At 41.1% G+C, this 20,078-nt stretch overlaps 1 long non-coding RNA gene and 1 pseudogene across 1 annotated transcript in view; both read left to right on the plus strand.

Moving 5' to 3' along the window:
* The first annotated feature begins 7,740 nt into the window (after nt 1-7,740).
* LOC135361484 (uncharacterized) overlaps nt 7,741-20,078 on the plus strand; it is a 45,479-nt gene continuing 33,141 nt past the window's right edge. Inside the window, exons 1-3 of the long non-coding RNA XR_010404765.1 lie at nt 7,741-7,853; nt 10,275-10,339; nt 15,253-15,428. This is a non-coding gene — a long non-coding RNA (uncharacterized LOC135361484). The remainder of the gene's footprint in view (nt 7,854-10,274; nt 10,340-15,252; nt 15,429-20,078) is intronic.
* LOC123862187 (ferritin light chain-like) lies at nt 15,665-17,548 on the plus strand (annotated as a pseudogene).

Consider the following 20,078-nt stretch of genomic DNA (forward strand, 5'->3'; position numbering starts at 1 on the left):
GAGTAGCCAGAATGGACACAGCAGTACTTGGTGGTATAATGTGAGGGTGACAAACAGCCCTTCCAAATTAATAGGACTTGGTTATGGATTGCCCCCCAAAAAGCATATAAAATGGTATGAACGGTTTGAATCCATTCATTTTTTCCCACATGCTCATTTTTTTATTCCACGCTCAGCCAATGACCTGCTTTTGTAGTGTGGCATGTTTAGTTTCCCCTTGTCCAGAAAGCCAGTGACCCATCCTGTCCCTGGAATCACTTTGTATAATAATTGCTTTAATTGCCCATTTTCATTTTCAGTCACACTGCCACTTTGGGAGGAATATGAAAACAAAAAGACTCCTTCGTCTTTTATTTTTCAGCCACTCATGCCCTCTTCATTCTATAGAATGTGTTCTCTTTTCTGCTACTATATCAGTTGAGGGTCGGGATTAATGGACGTCTGTATTTCCAGCCCATTAATTGTAGACTATGCTGAGGGTGGATGAAGTTTAAACCAGAAAAAAAGTGTCAATATGAGGCAGTATAATTTAAAACTACCTGGTGCTGTAGGTAAAGGTTCAATATAGTCAATCCAATGGTACATAGTGGCCCACATCCCTTTGGGCTCTGTCCTCTGAACAAAGGTGGATTTGCCTCCTGTTGTTGGCTATCTGAGCAATCCCGGAAGACAGAAATGGTTTGAGATGATGTCAAAGGGCTACATCATGGTAGAACCCAGTGTTTCATAGTTCATGGTCTCAGGGTCTACTCATCTTTTGGATCCCAGTTACCACCTTTAAAACTAACCTCACTAATAGATCTTTCTTAATGTTCCAGTCATCACCACCTTTCTCATCCATATGTAACACATAGACATCAACATGAGCAAGCCATATCTGAGATCTGAAAACCCATAGCTTTTTCTTGTCCTTGAGTTATGGTATTTTGATGCTTGCCAGACAAAACAAATTCTAGCCCAAGAGCTTATAGAAGGTCTTTCCTATTAGCTAAGAATTTACATAAAAATACACAGTAATATGAGAGTTGTGTTGAGAGGTGTGGAAAAGTCAACCAAAATCCTTCCTACTTAGCTCATCGAACAAGACTCATACCTGTCTCCCATCAGAGTCTTCATGGTGGCTGAGTAGATGGTCACAGCCTTCCATAACCCTTCGGAGTTAGACAGTGCTCGGTAAACTAAACTTGACCATAGTCATGTTCTTTTGAATTCATGTACTCATGTACTCAAAAAATTTTAATACTTAATAGTACCTAACAATATGGTGAGGACAGTTGGGGCTCCAGGCTGCAGCTACCAGTTATGGATCTGAGGGACCACTATCAATTCACTTCCTTGGGTATATTCCTTACTATACTATTTCTATCCAATAGGCAATATTTTTTGAGCTTCCCCTCTAACATCTATATAGCTTTCAAATGTTATCCAAGACAGTTTTGAATTTCTAATCTTAGAATTATTTTTGATGCCCTTCTACAGGAGATGCCATCTTAACCAGTGATCAGTAGCAGACACTTAATGGTCTTTCAAAAGGGGAGTAATACTGAAAAACAAACAGGGTTCTAGAGGGGAGGGGGGTGGGAGGATGGGTTAGCCTGGTGGTGGGTTGAGGAGGGCACATTCTGCATGGAACACTGGGTGTTATGCACAAACAATGAATCATGGAACACTACATCTAAAACTAATGATGTAATGTATGGGGATTAACATAAGAATAAAAAAAAAAGGGGAGTAATAGACAGCTGCATCAGGTAACCATCAAGTTCTAAAGTCCCATGACTAATGCTCCTCTTGATTTCTGTCAGGGTCTCAAATCTCAATAGGTCTCTGTTATGGAGACTATCAATATTATAAAATCTATAAGCTCTTAAGGACCCAATGGTGGCATCTGCTACTTTTCTCCTCGCTTAAAAGCAGTATTCCAATGTGAAATTTGGCAAACAGATCCCCAAAATACTCCTAGGTATGAGATGACTTCTTCAATATCCAAATAAGTCTGTCAGCCCATTTGCTCCCGTCTTAGGGTGAAATTAGAAATGTTCTCAGCTTATTTTTCTAGTTAAGGATATGTTTAATATGCTTAGGACTTTTATGAGTCCTCACTATTTAGGTATATTCATCAGCCAAAAAGATGATGTCATATTTTCTATCTCCTTCTACAGATAAGATTGTTCTTCTTAATTATCATCAGTTTTAAAAATATGGTTAATCTTAAATGATTTCAAAATAAAAAATTATTACTAAAAAAAGACTGTGGTTACCTTGGGCAGATTTCTTCTTACTTAATTATTAGCAAAAATAGAATTAATATAGTCCTAAGACAGCACAGTAAAAGTATACTGTATTCTGTTCCATGTAAAAGCAAATGGTTCCTTCTTGTCCTCTATCTTAGGGTAGAAAAGAAGGCATCATGAAGGCAATATAAATCAATATAAATCACTGCATCCTGTTCTTCTCCAGCTTGCTGAACTTTCTTTACGGCAATAATGGAGCTCATCCTTCAGTAAGTTAATAGGTCCCACTTACTGTTTTCATGGCCAAATTGAGCAAATGTGTAAAGTTAGTGTCTATTAAGGCCCATGTATTCACTGTTTTTTAAATTAAAAGTACTATTGCCTATTGTTTATTGAAAGCCTGCACTATTTAAAATTTATCACACCTCTCAGCTTTGGCAAATCCAGAGATTCCCATTTAGCACCACCAATTAAAACAGGAAAAAGGGCACATTTTTTTGGACCTCGTCACCTAGATGATAGCAAAGAAGCATCTCATTCATGATACTCATTTTAATTAAATATGTAGATATTGAAGTAATCAACAGAATCTTGTTAGCAATATTATTTTTATTGATCTTTGGCCTCTTTTCTGCGGCATCCCCCAATTCCATAGACTAGAATAACTTTAAGCCCTTCTCCAAATATTTGGGAATCTCTTTGCAATGAGTCTGTGTCCACAAGTCCCATTTGTGCTGCTTTAGCTCCCTCTATTGGCTTAGTGATTTTCACCAGAGCAGCAAACAAAAGCCAAGGTCTGTCTAGTTTTATACTCCTTTGGGGGAAAAAAAAAAGAAGTTTTGCTCCATTTTAAGTTTGTGAGCCAGATCCAGAGGGATAAAGGCCATGTGGCACAAATGTTTCTTCCTGTTACACATCTTGTGTCCTTAGCTATCTCAAACTGCAGATGCTCTGTCCATCAATCCAACACCAATACCATCTTGGTCCCTTCATCTCTACTGGGTCTGGAGTAATGTCATTACTCCTGCTTCTGCCTCCAATCTACAAAGTGACTACATGACCAAACGTCAATACCAGACTTGGACTGATGAAAAAACCAGACTCAGATACCATTTGGATAAATCAAATAGTGTTGCAGTCAGGATAAACAATGGAGGTATCTAAGGCAGGCAGAGGTACAAGTTTTCAGATCCCCAAATCCTCACACAGGGGAGTACATAGTTGGGCTCAAAATATCCTTGTGACTGAGCATCCCAGGAGGATGAAATGTCCTCCTCCAGTTTTATGATTTTGGAGAATTCTGCACACTAACAATTGTGCAGTAGGCCAGCAACCACTTCTCTGGATCTGATGTGGTACAACCACCTCAGCAACATGCAGTATATGCCTAACTGTAGAGCACGGCGAGGTACAACACACTCAGGCATGAACTTGGTTTCCAGTCTCTCACAGCTAATGTCATCTAGTTTCACTCAAACTACAGACCTACAACAAGCGATGGTCACTCAGGTATCTCTGAATCATATTAACAGCCCCTTCGATTAGCCATGGAATCTACTTTACAGTCTTCAGAGACTTCTACTTGGAAAAGGCCTATACCTTCACCTGCTTTCCTCAGCTTCATAGCCTTTACCTCATTGAACTGGGCATAATTGGCTCGCCAGGACAACCCCGGGGATTTTCTCTGAGCCTGTAGAGATGCCCACTATCAATCACACGGGGCTTTCCTCCAACTTATAAAGGGCCTTTAGAGCTCCCAGTTATATAGGCAGACCCTCTGTGGCTCACATTTGCTTTTCTTTCCTCTTTGTCCTATGGGTCATAATACAATGCTAGATAAGATCTAAACTGTGTGTGACATAAAGATTGTCCCTGCAGTGGTCCCATTTCCTGTATCCCCAGCCCTGCAAAGGAGGACAGACCTGTGTGAGCCATTGCACTAGGGCCTGAGGGAAGAGAAGTTATTAAAACTTTTTAGAAGGAAGACATATATTCCCTCTGCCCACATCCAAGCTTCTGCATCGAATACAGTAGTGATGTGACTTTGGGCAAATTATTTAACCTATGTCTTAGTTTCATCTCTAAAATAAAGATAACGGGGACATCTGTGTGGCTCAGTCAGTTGAGCATCTGACCCTTGATTTTGACTCAGGTCATGATCTCATGGTCGTGATATGGAGCCTCACGTGGGGCTCCGTGCAGAGACAAGTCTGCTTGAGATTCTCTCTCTCCTTCTGCCCCTCCCACTCATGCTCTCTCTCTCAAATAAATAAAATAAATCTTTAAAATAAAGATAACAGATTGCAAATCTGTTGTGAGGATTAAGCAAGAGAATGTTTGAGACACTGAAACTTAGAAAGCACAAAGAAAATGGCAGCTACATCATCATCATCACCATAATCATCACCAAGTCTGGTTCTGGCCTAGCCAGGAGAACTCACCTGGATGCTTTACAGAAACCTTGCAATCTGGCTTGCCCCCATATGTTTGAGGGGAAGAATGGAATGTTAAACTTTAAGAAGAGTTATCCAAATTAATTTCATTTTTCTCTTCACATTTTCAAAAATCTTCTTTAGAAGAGCATTGCATGGACTCCAGAGCACTGGAACTTGAAATTTCTAGTTCCATCTCTGCTAGTAGCTATTTATAGGACTTTTGGCTTCTCAAAGCCTCAGTTTTCTTAGCTGGAGAATGGGAATTTATACATACTTTGCAAGATTGTTTAAAGAACTGACGGGGTAAGGTACACAAAGTTCTTCATATGGTATCTGGTATATTGAGGAGAGCCACGAATACTCATGTGCCTTCCACCCACTTGGCTCTGGGCTTCAACACCTTTGTTTGTTTTTTAAAAAAGATTTTATTTATTTATTTGAGAGAGAGGGAGAGTGAGTGGGAGAAGCAGACTCCCTCCTGAGCAGGGAGCCCAACACGGGGCTCAGATCCCAGGTCCCTGAGATCATGACCTGAGTCCAAGGCAGATGCTTAATCAACTGAACCACCCAGGTGCCCCATTAACACCTTTATTTGTAAAAGAAGGGAGTTGGAGAAGTAGTTTTCCTCCAAGTTTTTTCACCTCTAATATCCTGTGATTCTCATGACACTCTCTTGTGGTACATAATGGAAGTCCCCAAATCACAGAAAAGGAACTGGGAGAGAAGTTTCCCATAGAAGCTTTCAAAGCCCTTGCCTCTTATCCGCATGGTGCTAAATTCTCTTTCCCTACCCATTTGGGTTGCCTCACACTGTAATCAGGGAGCTGTTCTTCCTAATTTCCGTTGATAAACTCTATAGCTCTCCTGTACCTCTTGAAACTTGAAAGTATTTATGTATTGTCCTGGCATCATTGTATAACACACTCTTTAAAAATTTGTACAGCAGAGGCACCTGGGGGGCTCAGTCGTTAAGCATCTGCCTTCGGCTCAGGTCATGATCCCGGGGTCCTGGGATCGAGCCCCGCATCGGGCTCCCTGCTCAGTGGAGAGTCTGCTTCTCCCTCTCCCTCTTCCTGCCTCTCTGCCTACTTGTGCTCTCTATCAAATAAATAAATAAAATCTTAAAAAGAAAATTTGTACAGCATTTTGTATCCAAGCCATGAAGGCCACGACCTGATTTGCTTCCCAGAACTAATCCACAGGCAATCTTCCTCATCTTGGTCTATACCATTTCCTTCCACTCAGTTACTCAATTAAAAACTGAGGTGTCATTCTCACGCCCTCACTTACCCTCACACCTACATCCAAGCCATTCAACAAATCCTGCTGATTCTACCTTCCAGACCCACCAACGCTCTCCATTCCCACCGCTGTAACACTGGAGCCAGCCACCGCCATTTCTGATGGAGGACTACTATAGCGGCCTCCTCACGGTCTCCAAACTTCCTCCTTTGCTCATCTACAGTTTATTATTGTAGCAAGCTTTTAAAGAATGTGAATCAAATTGTTATTTCCCTGCTTGATGTCCTTCAACTTGCTTTTCTTTGGTTCAAGGCCCTGCATGATCTGGCCATTACCTATCTTTCCACCTTCATCTAATACCATCCTCTCCATCTCCCATGCTCTAGCCAATCTGAATCTTTCTGTTCCTTGAACACCCCAAGCTTATTTCTGTTTTAAGACTCTTATTCTAGCTGTTCCCTTTGCCTGAAATGCTCTGTCTCCTGATCTTCCTTTGGCTGGTTTTCTTGGCATTCAGATCTAGGGGCAAATATCACCTTCTTAGGGAGGCCATTCTAGACACTCCAATCTAAAGTATCCACTCATATTTAAACCTTAATTTTCTATCTCTCCCATTAAAATATATGCTCCCTGATTTCAGGATTCTGGCTTATTTTCTTTGCTGCTATAGCCACAGAGCTTGAAACTATGCGTGGCATAGAGTAGCTACTCAATAAATAATTGAGTGAATGAATTCCAATTCATTCTGCCTTAACTTTGCATCAATATTTAGTATCTCACACCACTAGAGGGCAATAAATCACCTAAGTGGAATGAGGAAATCTGTCTTTTACATCACCTTCCCAGATGAACTTAATTGATTTTAATCATTAATGTGACAGACATTAAGAAAAACACTCCCACTCCAAAAAAAAAGAGGTAGAGGGGAGAGCCTCTAGATTTTCCAACCAGCCACCAGGTACAAGCCCAGGAGAAAAAGTTTATTCCAGAGTTACAAATAGTGAAATAATTTTAAAAAGACTTCCTGTTTAAAGATGTTATTCAGGTTTTAAAAATGTCATTATATAAAATGAGAAAATGTTAACTTCAGTGATATTAAATTATTTGGACAGTCAGGGGGTGGCATCTGGGTGGCTCAGTCAATTAAGGGTCCGACTCTTGATTTCCACTCAGGTCATGATGTCTGGGTTGTGAGATCGAGTTCTGAGTTGGGTTACAAGCTGGGCCTGGAGCCTGTTTAATATTCTCTTCCTCTCTCTCTGCCCCTCCCCCCCTATCTCTCCATCTCTTAAAAAACAATATTTAGACGGTCAGGGGAAATTAAGCAGTATCATATTTTCTCCATCTTTTACACACACACACACACACACACACAGATATATATATGTTCCTTGGTCAGTATTCTTATTTTTGCTTTTAAAAGTTTGAATCCTGGTCAGTCTCCTGGGAGTAGAGAATCTGAAAGGGACTTTCTTTTTTCTATTTTTGTATTTAATTCCATTTCAGTCTGAGCTTTTACTTCTACCTCTCTTAAAGCAACATGACATGTCTAGGCTGTACCATCGAGCACTAAGACATCAGATGTTTCCATTGACAGGCCTGCCTAGTTTGAGGGACTAAAGTCCAGTCATAATAAGGACAAGGTCTGTTACTTGAGCCTGCTGCAGTGCCTGTCATTTAAGGCCCAGAGAACGTGGAAATCACACACCCAGCTGTCTGTCCAGCGACAAGAAGGACACACTATTCCCGGTGAACTCGAGGTGGCAGTGTAGAGATTCTAGAAATGAATTTCCCCCACTAAGGTCAAACTATTCTGTGAAGGACTTCTGTGATCGTTGCTTGGCTGTAAGGACAGTTTCCAAAACCACACTGGCTCAGTCGCTACGACAACTGGAAGACTGTACTGGAATTTACAGAGTTTCTAGTTGCCTTGTTTCTGGAGGTGAGAAATGACTTATAGAGGGAAAGCCTGAGCCTGTACAGGAAAAACTTAATTTTTTTTTTCTTACTATTGCTGAGGTGGCTTACTGTGGCAGAAAAGGCTTCCTAAATGTGAGTGCTAATTGCTGTGAGAGCTGGGGGTGGTCAGACAAGGCTGGGACCTATGCATTTCCAGGGATCCCCTGCAGGAGGGGAGTGGCCTAGATTTTTCTAGTCGCTTAACAACAATGAGAATGGTTTAGGGCACCCGTCATATATGTTGGAGGGAGGGAATAATCAAGATCAGCTTGCTGGCTTCTTGACATTCTTTTGAGGAGGGCAGAAGCTCCTGAATCCTCAGGTCTGTGCTGCCCTATTGCCACTAACTCAGTAAGAAGGATTCAGAAAGCATGAGAATGAGTCTCATGTGGCCTTCTTAGCTGAGGGGAGAGAATGTTATCTCCTACTCCGATGTTCTAATTCTCCACCACAAAAGACGCATTCGCACATCCATTTGGCAAACACTCACTGGTTGAGCGCGTAAAAAAGAGTTACTAGATTCAAGAAGTCAAATGGAAATAAAGAATTTAGTTATGAGAGGAAGAAACTCAAAGGAAGTTATGAGAGGAAGAAACTCAAAGGAAGAACACGACACTTCTAGTAAGAGGGAATGACGTGATAGTTCATGGAGTAATGATTTTGGTCTTAAAGGATGAGTAGGATTTTAGTTTGATGGAGCTGGGTGATGAAAGGGAGGGCCCTCCAAAACCAAAAAGACAAAGAAAGCCAAGGCGTGAAGGTGAGATAATTCAGAGTATGTTGTTTACAGACAGAGTACAGCCAAAGTACAGGAAGTAGTAGGTGAGAAGGCTTTCAAGCAATATTTCTCAGCCCAGGGAGATTTTTTCCATTCAGGGGACATTTAGTAACATCTGGAGACAGCTTTGGTTGTCCCAACCGTGTGGGGGTATGCTACTGGCATCTAATGGGTAGAAGGCAGGGATGCTGCAATGCACAGGACAGCCCCCACAGCGAAACTTGTCCCGCCCAAAATGTCAATGATACCAATATTAGGAAAACCTCATTTTTAAGGAAGGTGGGTCTTGGTCACAGAGGACATTAAATGTCAGATGAAGAGGGTGGAAATTATTTAGTAGGCAAAGAGAGATGCGGAGGGTTGTTATGTGGGAGAATAAGTTTATCAGTAGTATGATTTATGGGAGTTACAGGGATAAAAACATTCACAGCCTTTCCCTTCCCTTATCCTTTAAAGTTTGCACTGCTTGGCTAACCACCTTTGTTGTACTTGAGGGTAACATGTAGAGATGCAGGGTTGGAGAAACCTGGATAAGCTAAATTAATCTTCCTATGTAAGAACATGGAAACTCCAAGAGGAGAAAAGGTCAGAAGGTGGGGATGAGGGAGGCAATAGAGAAGGAGGGAGTGAGGAAAAGAATCAGCACAGGTAGAAGTAATGAGGAGGGCACACTGAATTATGGGAGGTGCTGAGATAAAAGGCTTGCTTCTGTCTTTGGTGAGCTTACAATTTCCTAACACAGATGGTACATAACCAAGTCTCTGGTACTCACAGGAAAAGAGCATGTATATTTTCACAAGACTGTCATTTTTCAGAGCTTTCGCTGATGTATAAAATCTTCAACTCCGGAGGAAAAATCATCTGGGGCTGTTTTTCTTGTGGGTTTTTCTTACATTGAACATGAAGTAACAAACTGACAAAATCCATCCAAGTCTAGTATTAAATTATCTCTGACTTTTGGGCTGGAGTTGGATTTGACACAGATGACTAAATATAGCCTTGTTAGAGGTGAGTCATCATAAATTTGGCCAATGGGAAGCAGCAGTGGAGACACTGTTAAGTCTGCAAGAATATCAGTTCTTCATGTCACAGTCAGTTGCTCTGGTCTGTGTTCCTCTGCCAACTTCCAGTGGCTAATAAGGTTTTGGCCCAGCAGTGGAAGCAATGGTGCCAATGACAAAGATAAACAAGGTTCTCTGCCAGGAGCAAAACCTGAACTCTCTCTGGTAATTGCAACCTGACATGTGCATGGCGCCAGGATCATGGGTCATCCCCACCATTGCCATTTGCTATCTGCCATGGCCCCAGGGACTTCTTACTATAGGATGGCTGCCATGGGTGCTCTATTATCATGAATATGCCAAGGCAGAATGGTCATGTTCTTCTTGTAACTTCTCAGGGCTAATAGAGTTGGAAATGAATGGATATTAGGAAGGACACTCACAGAGCTCAGCCTTTCTCCATAGTGGTCAATCAGGGATGAAGTCCATGCACCAAATAAAGAAAAGCTTTTGAGGTGGGGAGAAAATGTTGCTCGTCTTTAGTTGGAAATGTTCTGTATCATATAAAAATGCTTTTGATTGCTACTTACAAGTCAAATAATGATGGCTTATTATTTTGTTGCAGGACAAGAAGTCCCTCGTGGATGGATTTTGTAGTTACAACTTCTCTGTGATGCATCAGGGATACAGGTTATTTCCCGCATTTCTGTTCCTCACTCTTAGCATGTTGGCTTTTCCGTTTTTGCTTGTTGCTTCGTGTGGTGCCAGTTACTTCTGCCCCTTCTACCAGGAAAGAAGAAACTTTTCCCACTACTTACTATGGGCCAGGACTGGGAAAATGAATGTGTGTCTAAGAGGAAGAGGATTGTTGTGAATGGTTTCTATCAGCCATGATTCATCTCCAAGGGTGAGGCCATTTTGTTATCACAAACAACAATGGGGTTCCATTAGCAAGAAAGGAGGAGAACTATTGGGTAGACAACTAAGTGTCTGTCATAATCCCTTGTTATGTCAGGCTCCAAGTGTGGTGTGAGATGGAAATACAGTGGGCTCCACCACTCTGTGCATGTTCTCACGGCCTTCTTCACCTTCCCTCTCTCCTCTGAACTGACCTCTCCTTGCATGCACAGATAGATTTCTAGTAAATTCCTGCTCATCCTTAAGATCCTACTGAATCATCTTCATGAGACCTTCCTGGACCTATGTCCCAGTGTTAGGCATGTCCATCCTGGCTACCACAACAAACTCAACCCTGCCATATATCATGATGAATTGTGGCTGTCTCTTATCTTTGCCACCAGATTGGGCTCCATGAGGAGTCCTATTTATATATGTCATATTCATATTCCCAAGATACAGCATAGAATGAATCAATGAGAACTCAAAAAAGAGTTTTGGTCCATGCTGTAATCCCTTAAGAAATGGTGTTTCTGGATAAGGCACACACAGAAAACCTCATTATTTGGGATTGTTAAGAGACTATACCTTTCAAGGAAGAAGGGCTCTGTCTCAAATTGAAGATGATCCTGTCTGTCTTTTCTACATTTGACTGCTGGCTTCTAGTATCAGCAGGCACTTCACTATCCCCTTACCTACTCCCCAGCTCCCCAAATGTATATGGTGGAGTGAGACTGCTCTTCCATGGTCCATCTCTGGGAAGGCAGTGTTTTACTGGGAAAAGAGCCTGAGATTTAGACATTTGAATCTTGGCTCGGCCATCATTATGTTCTACTAAAGAGCAACACATGTTTAGCCTGTTAACTAAACTCATTGATCTTCAGTTTGCTGACTGGTAGCATGTGATAATAATAGTTTCATAGGGCTGTTTTAAATATTAAATGACGTAACACATGTAAAGTGCTCACTATGTGGTAGATGTTTAAAAAAGTATTATTGTTAAGGAATGCATCTTAGATTTTCAATGATACGCTTTTATTAGATCAAAGTTCTCTTATTTGCAGATGATTTCACTGCCTTAGAGCCAAAGAGTTTTGTATCACACAATGAAGTTGGGAAATTTCTTAGCTCCATATCATGTACATAACTAAACCCAGCTCTGTATTTAAAAAACCTGGCATAATTATATCCCTACTTTCAAGCAAAGGTCACAGAATATCCCCATAGAAACCATTGTGTGTTTTACATACCAATCTTGATGTAAGTGCAAAGACTTACTTATAGTAAGGTCATATGTATTCTAATGTATGTAAAAGAATTTATAATTATAAATTATGTATAAATATATAATTCATTGAGATATAATTTACATACCATAAAATTTGCCCTTTATACAATTCAGGGGATTTTCATATATTCTGAGTTTTATAATCATCATGATCTAACTCCAGAATATTTTCATCACCCTAAAAAGAAACTCTCAACCCCATTAGCTCTCACTCCTCATATTCTCTTTCCCCACCCCCGTGCCCCAGTCCTTGGAAACCACTAATCCTCCTGTTTATACGGATCTGCCTATCCTGGACATTTCATATAAATGGATTCGTACAAATGTGGCCTTTTGTGTCTCGCTTCTTTCACTTAGCATAATCATTTAAAGCTTCATCCATATTGTAGCATGTTTCAGTACTTCTTTCCTTTTTATGGCTGAATAATACTCCATTATATAGATAAGCCATATTTTGTTTACCAATTCGTCATCAGATAAATATTTGAGTTTCCACTTTTTGGTGATTATGAAAATGCTACTTCATGAATATTTGTGTACAGGTTTTTGTATGGACATATGCTTTCATTTCTTTTGGGTATATACCTATGTGTGGAATTACTTGATCATATGCTAACTCTATGTTTAAACTTTTGAGGAACTTCTAGGCTGTTTTCAAAGTGGCTGCTACAACTTACATTTTTACCAGCAATGTCTAAGGGCTCCAATTTCTCCACATCTGCACCAATACTTTGTTATTGCCTTTTTTTTAGAGAGAGAGAAAAAGTAGCATGTTCCACATTTGTTACTTGACGGGGTTATTGGGAACAAAACAAATGTTTTCACCTTCTTCTGGAGGGGCACACTCAATGCACTCTCAACATCAATTTATCCAGTTACCCATAAGCCTCTCTTGAGACTTTACAAAGCCCACAGCCCAGTGAAGTGACTTGTGGCTGAAGGGATAAAAAGCACAGTTTCTGCCCTTGGAAGTTTGGGTGACTATCAGAACAAACAACCAGCCAAAATGAAGAAACCAGGAGCCAATCTGTCTTCTCCTTTTGCCAATGGCACATTTTTTACCCAAGTATCAAATGTGCATTCCCCGTCCTCTCATGAGGTTTTGACTTGCATTTCCCTAATGACTAATAATATTGAGCATCTTTTCATATGCTTCTTTTCCATTTGAATATCTTTTTTTTGAGAAATGTGTAGTCAAATCTTTTGCCCATTTTTAAATTGGGTCATTTATCTTTTTATTGTTGAGTTGAAATTATTCTTTATATATTCTAGGTATTAAACTTTTATTTGATATATGATTTGCAAATATTTTCTCCCATTCTGTGGCCTGTCTCTTCACTTTCTTCATTGTGTCCTTTTAATTTTGATGAAGGCCAATTTGTCTATTTTTTTCTTTTGTTGCTCATGTTTTTGGAGCCCTACCTAAGAAACCACTGCCTAATCCAAGATCACAAAATTTACACCTAGGTTTTTTTCTAAGACTTTTATGCTGTAGCTGTTACATTTAGGTCTTTGATTCATTTTTAGGTAATTTTTCCAAACGTCATGAAGTAAGGGTGCGATTTCATTCTTTTGTATATAAATATATAGTTGTCCCAGGACCATTCATTGGAAAGACTATTCTTTCTCCAATGAGTTGTCTTAGCACCTTTGTCAAAAATCAATTGACCATAAGTGTAAGAACATAGGGGCTGATTCCTAGACTCTCAATTCTATTCTGTTGATCAGTCAGGAAAACAGAACCAGTAGGAGATGTATAGAAAGAGAGATATATATACATATAGATATGTCTATCTATGTATGTATGTACAAATATATACATACAGAGATGTATATATGTAAACTCCCATACATACAAAGAGAGAGATTGATCTATTACAAAGAATCGGCTTATGTAATTGTGGCGAGTCTGAAATGCATATGGCAAGCTGTCAGGAAGGGCAGGCACAAGCTGAAGCTGTGGTCCACAGGCAGAATCTCTTCTTCAGGGAAGCCTCAGTTCTGCTCTTAAGGCCTTCCAAATGATTGAATCAGGCCCACTCAGATTATCTAAGATAATCTTCTTTTCCTAAAGTAAACTGATTATAGACTTTAGTCACATTTACAAAATACCTTCACAGCAACACCTAGATTAGAGTTTGATTGAATAACAGGGATTGGGGCCTGACCCACGAAACTGACCATCACAATCTTATGTCTCTCTGACAGCAGCACCACCTTGATCAGTGTAGCTTTGTGATATATTTTAAAATAGGGAGGTGTGAGTCTTCTAACTTCGTTCTTTTCTTTTTTTTTTTTCAAGATTACTTTGGCTATCCTGGGTCCTTTGCATTTCCATGTGAACTAAGGTTCGGCTTGTCAATTCCTGCATCCACATTCATTTTTATATATTAAGATAAATTGATAAATCAGCAACTTTGAAATCTACCCCATGCAACCCATGGTGCTCTGCTTTGTCTATCAGCATCATTTCATGGATTTACTATCTTCTGCCAGCAACAGTACATTCTCCCTGCCAGTGTGAAAGACTGAGATGCAGAGGCATCATGGGAATAATGAATAAATAGGACACCCAGTGAGCAATTTCAATTCTCAAATACCATAATGTAAAAAGTACTCTCTCCTTACTGCAACAGAGAAAAAGTAGCATGTTCCACGTTTGTTACTTGACGGGGTTATTGGGGACAAAACAAATGTTTTCACCTTCTTCTGGAGGGGCACACTCAATGCACTCTCAACATCAATTTATCCAGTTACCCATAAGCCTCTCTTGAGACTTTACAAAGCCCACAGCCCAGTGAAGTGACTTGTGGCTGAAGGGATAAAAAGCACAGTTTCTGCCCTTGGAAGTTTGGGTGACTATCAGAACAAACATAACCAGCCAAAATGAAGAAACCAGGAGCCAGTCTGTCTTCTCCTTTTGCCAATGGCACATTTTTTACCCAAGTATCAAATGTGCATTCCCCGTCCCTGCTGACTGGGCCATTTTCTGGTTAACCTACATGGTTGACTTTTTCCAAGGCACACCAGGCTGGGGGGCAGTGATTGTGAGTCTCCTGCTCCTTCAAGACACTAGGGTAAGTGAAAGTTCCGGTGGTCTTGGCCACCTGCCCCCTCTCCCCTCCTCTGAGCCAAGCTGTTTGATTTTCTGGGAAGGTTCCTCTGCATCAGCCAACCTGAAGTGATTTGAGACAATGTGTTTTGTTAAGAACCAGTTAATAGCCACTTGCCTAGAAAAATACCTAATTAGCAATTGCCCTTTGTGAGGCTTACTCTGAGGGTACCTCACCTTTGCTCATCACTGGCTTTCAGAATTCTTAAGGGATGGAGCTAAAAGCTCTTTGGAGATTGAAGGAATAGGGCTGCATTTTATAAAGAGGCTTTCTCTCTTCTTTTCTTTTTCTTATTCAATAATCAGATCCCTGAGAAAGAGGACACCAAGGCGAGGATTGAGAAGCAAAGTGTCCCCTACTGCTCAAATCTGCACCCACAGTTGATGTGGGGGCCTGGGAAAGAAGGCCGTCCTTGAATTTTCATTGAAGGCATTATGTATTATGTGGTGAACATCACAGTCCTTTACGCCACGCTGAATAGGTGAGTAGAATCAGCTTTTCAAAGGCCCCTTGAAGATGTATCATTTGTAGAACACACCAAAATCTGTTTAGCAATATTCATCAAGATTATGCATTTAAGTGGAAAAGGACAGTTTGTTTTTCAAAATAAAGGTGGTCTGGGTGTTCCTGTTGATTATTCTTGAGATTCCCACACCAATGAGGCAGAACCCGGTGCCCCCGACCACCCCACCCCAGGCCAGTTTAAAATCAGCATGAATGCTGTGTAATCTAACCAACAGGATTGATCCAGGTCAGGTATTAAGGGCTAAAATGGATTAAACAAAAGACATTCCGAATCCTTGTAACAAGAAGGAAAAACTTCAAAGGTGGGATTTGTTCCTGTTATGACAAAGAAAGTGGATTTACAAACTGCCTTGAGGCATACCCCTCTGTGACTTTCAATTTGCTCTCCACAGTGTGGGGAGGCTTTCCCCCTTCTCTTCCCCTCCCCCACCTCCCCCGCCCCCAGCTCCTGGAGTCCTCCCCAGGGTAAGAACTTCTGGTTAAGAGGATCAGATTGAGAATGCTTTTTCCTGTTTGTTTTTAAAGATCAGGCACCCAGCATCTCCCCGATCAAATGACACTCCTGTCCAGGCACCTCCCAGGTCCCCATCACTCAAAAGTGTAACAGTGACAATGAGCAGGTAAATTAGGCAGTGCCATTTAGATCCCTTCAACAGCGCAGACTGAACTCTCCGTTGTGGTGCTTGCATTTGGCGCGAAAATCCCGAAGAGAGAAATGCAAACAAGAAACAGGGTCTCCTAAAGGGTTAAAGATAACTCTACTCTGTGAGAGGAATTAACCTACCTCACCACATAGACTTACAGTCCTGGATCAGGATTAGCCACATTAGGTTTTATTTTCAGTACCCTGATGCAATGTTATAATAAATTTTATTGTAATAGTACATATGTAAACATAATTTATCTTCTAGGAGTTCAAAGCATTGTGTAGTTTTTGGTAAGATATGTACATATTTACATTCACTTACATATGTATCTATATTCTATGCATTTATCAATTACTGTACTTAAATCACCTTAAAATACGTAAGTTCTCTGGGATGAAAATGGAAAATGGAAATAGTATGTAAATGTGCCATCAAAGTTTCTCAACTTAAGTGCTGCACAAATCCCTTTAAAAGGAAATAAGAAACTCCTACCGAGCAGTGAGCCCGGCCGTCCTGCGGATGTGTCTCTCCCTTCAGCAGTATTCGGTCGGCACGGACCCAGGCACGGGGCGCCCCTCCTACCAGCCAACGACCACCCTCCAACCTCTTCTCTAGTCGCAACCTTGGGAGCCATCTTCTTGGCCCCCGCGGCCTCTGCGACCAGCCAATAGCCAATTTCGAGCTTAGCTCCTTATCACCGATCAACAGTGAGCTCCCAGATTCGTCAGAATGATTCCACCGAGGGGGAGGCCGCCGTCAACCGCCCGGGCAACATGCCTCTGCGGGCCCCCTACACCTACCTCTCTCTGGGCTTCTATTTCGACCGTGACGATGTGGCTCTGGAAGGTGTGGGCACTTCTTCCTCGAGCCGGCTGAGGAGAAGCACGAGGGCGCCGAGTGCCTCTTGAAGATGCAAAACCAGCGCGGCTGCCGCGCCCTCTTCCAGGATGGGCAGAAGCCGTCCCAAGATGAGGGGGGCAAAGCCCCAGATGCCATGGAAGCCGCCGAGGTCCTGGAGGTGAACCTGAACCAGGCCCTTCTGGAGCTGCGTGCCCCGGCTTCTGCCCGCGCAGACCCCCATCTCTGTGACTCCCTGGAAAACCACTTCCTGGGTGAGAAGGTGAAACTCATCAAGAAGATGGGGACCACCTGCCTCACCTCCGCAGGCTGGCCGGCCCCCAGGCTGGGCTGGGCGAGGATCTCTTGGAAAGGCTCACTCTCAAGCACGACTAGGAGCCTCTGGAGACCAGCAGGCTTTGAGGGGGCCCCTCTGACATCCCCCTGGTGCCGGAACTTGTGCCTCAGCCTTTCCCTGCAGCCACGAGGCAGCTTTGTAACCACTCTGGAGCCCTCTCCCAAGCCGTGGGCCAAATGGAAACAATAAAGCTTTTTGCAGCAAAAAAAAAAAAAAAAAAGAAAGAAAAGAAAAGAAAAGAAAGAGAGAAAGAAAGAAAGAGAAAGAAAGAAACTCCTACCGATGCCCAGATGTTGATTTCAATTATGTTTATACTAATGTTACTTAAACATATATGAACATAAAACTAGTTACGAACTCCTTGTGTTGCAGTTTTTACTCAATAATAAAACTAAAGTATGTGCACTAATTACAAATGGCAAAAACAGTAAAATTCTAATTAACAACATTAAATTAATGTAACATACAATGTTTTCTTGAAATTGAATTACCGTTTACAGCATGATTTTGGTGCTGCCGGCCCCTCCGTGTTCTGTTGAGTTTGGCATACCAGTGCAGCTCTTGGAACTCCTGAAAAGCTTTTTTCAAACCAAATACAATGACATCATTTGATCCTTATTTTTGCATTACTTCTTTGAATAATTGTTATCATCATGATCTTTTCTTTTTTTTTTTTTTAAAGATTTTATTTATTTATTTGAGACAGAGAGAATGAGAGACAGGAGAGCATGAGAGGGAGGAGGGTCAGAGGGAGAAGCAGACTCCCTGCCGAGCAGGGAGCCCGACGCGGCACTCGATCCCGGGACTCCAGGATCATGACCTGAGCTGAAGGCAGTCGCTTAACCAACTGAGCCACCCAGGCGCCCCTCTTTTCAACTGTAATATATATTGTTTCATTTTTCTGATGCAACTATAAAAACCTAATATGTGATTTTTGTATTGAATTTGCCTGTATTCTTTACTCATTAGCCTGAAACAGCGAATGTACTTCTGGGTTCCAATGATGCACAGACTTTGGTGCTGAAATTCCATGACAGGATTCTATTACAAAGGGGCGCCTGGGTGGCTCAGCCGGTTAAGCGGCTGCCTTCGGCTCAGGTCATGATCCCAGGGTCCTGGGATCGAGCCCCGCATGGGGATCCTTGCTCAGTGGGGAGCCTGCTTCTCCCTGTCTCTCTGCCTACTTGTTCTCTCTCTCTGTCAGATAAATAAATAAAATCTTAAAAAAAAAAAAAAAAGGATTCTATTACATGTCATCTGGATGATCCGGAATATGATTATATGACATTTTTCAAAGATAGTTTTCTGTATAAAGTCAACAACTTTCTATAGAGAATGCAATGTCCTCTGAGAATATGTCCTTGGCCCTCGATTTAAGGATTCTAAATAAATCCCGCAGGCTAAACAGTGTCTTTGTCCCCAGAACTCATTCTCTTGCTACAGGACTGGGCATCTAAATTAAAGAACAAAAATATTCTTCTTTTATTATGAAGCTAGAGTGCAGGTCCCAATTAAATAACTTGTCTTCATTACCTAGTGAGTAAGTATTTCCCCACATTATAAATATAAAACCAGGTGCTTCTCCTTAAGGACCTTACAATCTACTTGAGACAAGACACAAACGTAAGAAAAATTTAATATTTGAATATATTCAAAATTTGCTTATGAGTCATTGACATTTCTTAGTCAACACACAATGTTTAAATTAGGCTTTGGAAACATTTGTCATTTACATTTGAATACTTAATAAAACTTCAAATCATGTGATACTATGTGCAGTGAAAAATGCAGCATCTGGAAGATGCCATCAGTGGTTTGAAATGAGAAACCTGATAGTATTTGGATTTCAACTTTCTGAAAAACATGTCATTGGAATGACCTTGAAAGTTGTGACCAAAATATTCAAACAAAGCCATGAGAAATCTCCACAATTGAACTGGGTATTATTTTATATCTGAACAAATTTGTGTGGTCATAAGAGATAAAATGTATATGGAAAGAATGGACACTTCTGGTAAGTTTAAAGATCTTTAGAATTAGGGAGAAAAGGGGCACCTAGGTGGCTCAGTCAGTTAAGCGTTCAACTCTTGATTACAGCTCAGGTCATGATCTCGGTCTGCTTAAGAATTCTCTCTCCCTCTCCCTTTCCCCTCGCCCCTCCTCTCTCTTTCCCTCTTAAAAAAAAAAAAAAAAAGAATTAGGGAGAAAAGAAATTTACATACAGTTAAGAGCCCCAAATATGTCAAATATAATCTAGTGATTTCCCCAGCAGGCGGTATGTTCAGACCCTGCAATTACAGAAGAATTAGATAATACATAACTGGAACCCAGAGCAATGGCCTATCTGGGACCTCCCCTTTGGAGGAGTTTAAATGTAGTGACTATAAAGCAGAAGAGGCACATTCTATCGGGATTAGAAGAGGCACATTCTATCGGGATTGCTGATGACACTCCAGGCTTGGTCCGACCTGGAACCACTGGTTGTTATGCAATCTTAATCCTTAACATGGCTTGAGCTAACTCAAGTCTTTCAACTCTGGGAAGACAGCATGAAATGTAGAAGTGTTAAGAGGCTCAAACTTGTAGTTTCAATATATTTGAGTGGAAAGGTATCTGCATATTCGGTATATATTACTACTTGTAATACTTCAGAGAATCTGTACTACTTGAGTAACTGATGAGCCTCGTAATTCCAGTACTAAAATGTGTAAGTCGGTAACTGATTTAGACTTGTGATTTTAAGGTGAAATCTAAGTTTTCAGTA

The sequence above is a fragment of the Mirounga angustirostris genome, unplaced genomic scaffold (genome assembly GCF_029215605.1).
Source record: "Mirounga angustirostris isolate CCGP_5_RB_7025 unplaced genomic scaffold, mMirAng1.0.hap1 SCAF_9, whole genome shotgun sequence".
NCBI lineage: Eukaryota > Metazoa > Chordata > Mammalia > Carnivora > Phocidae > Mirounga > Mirounga angustirostris.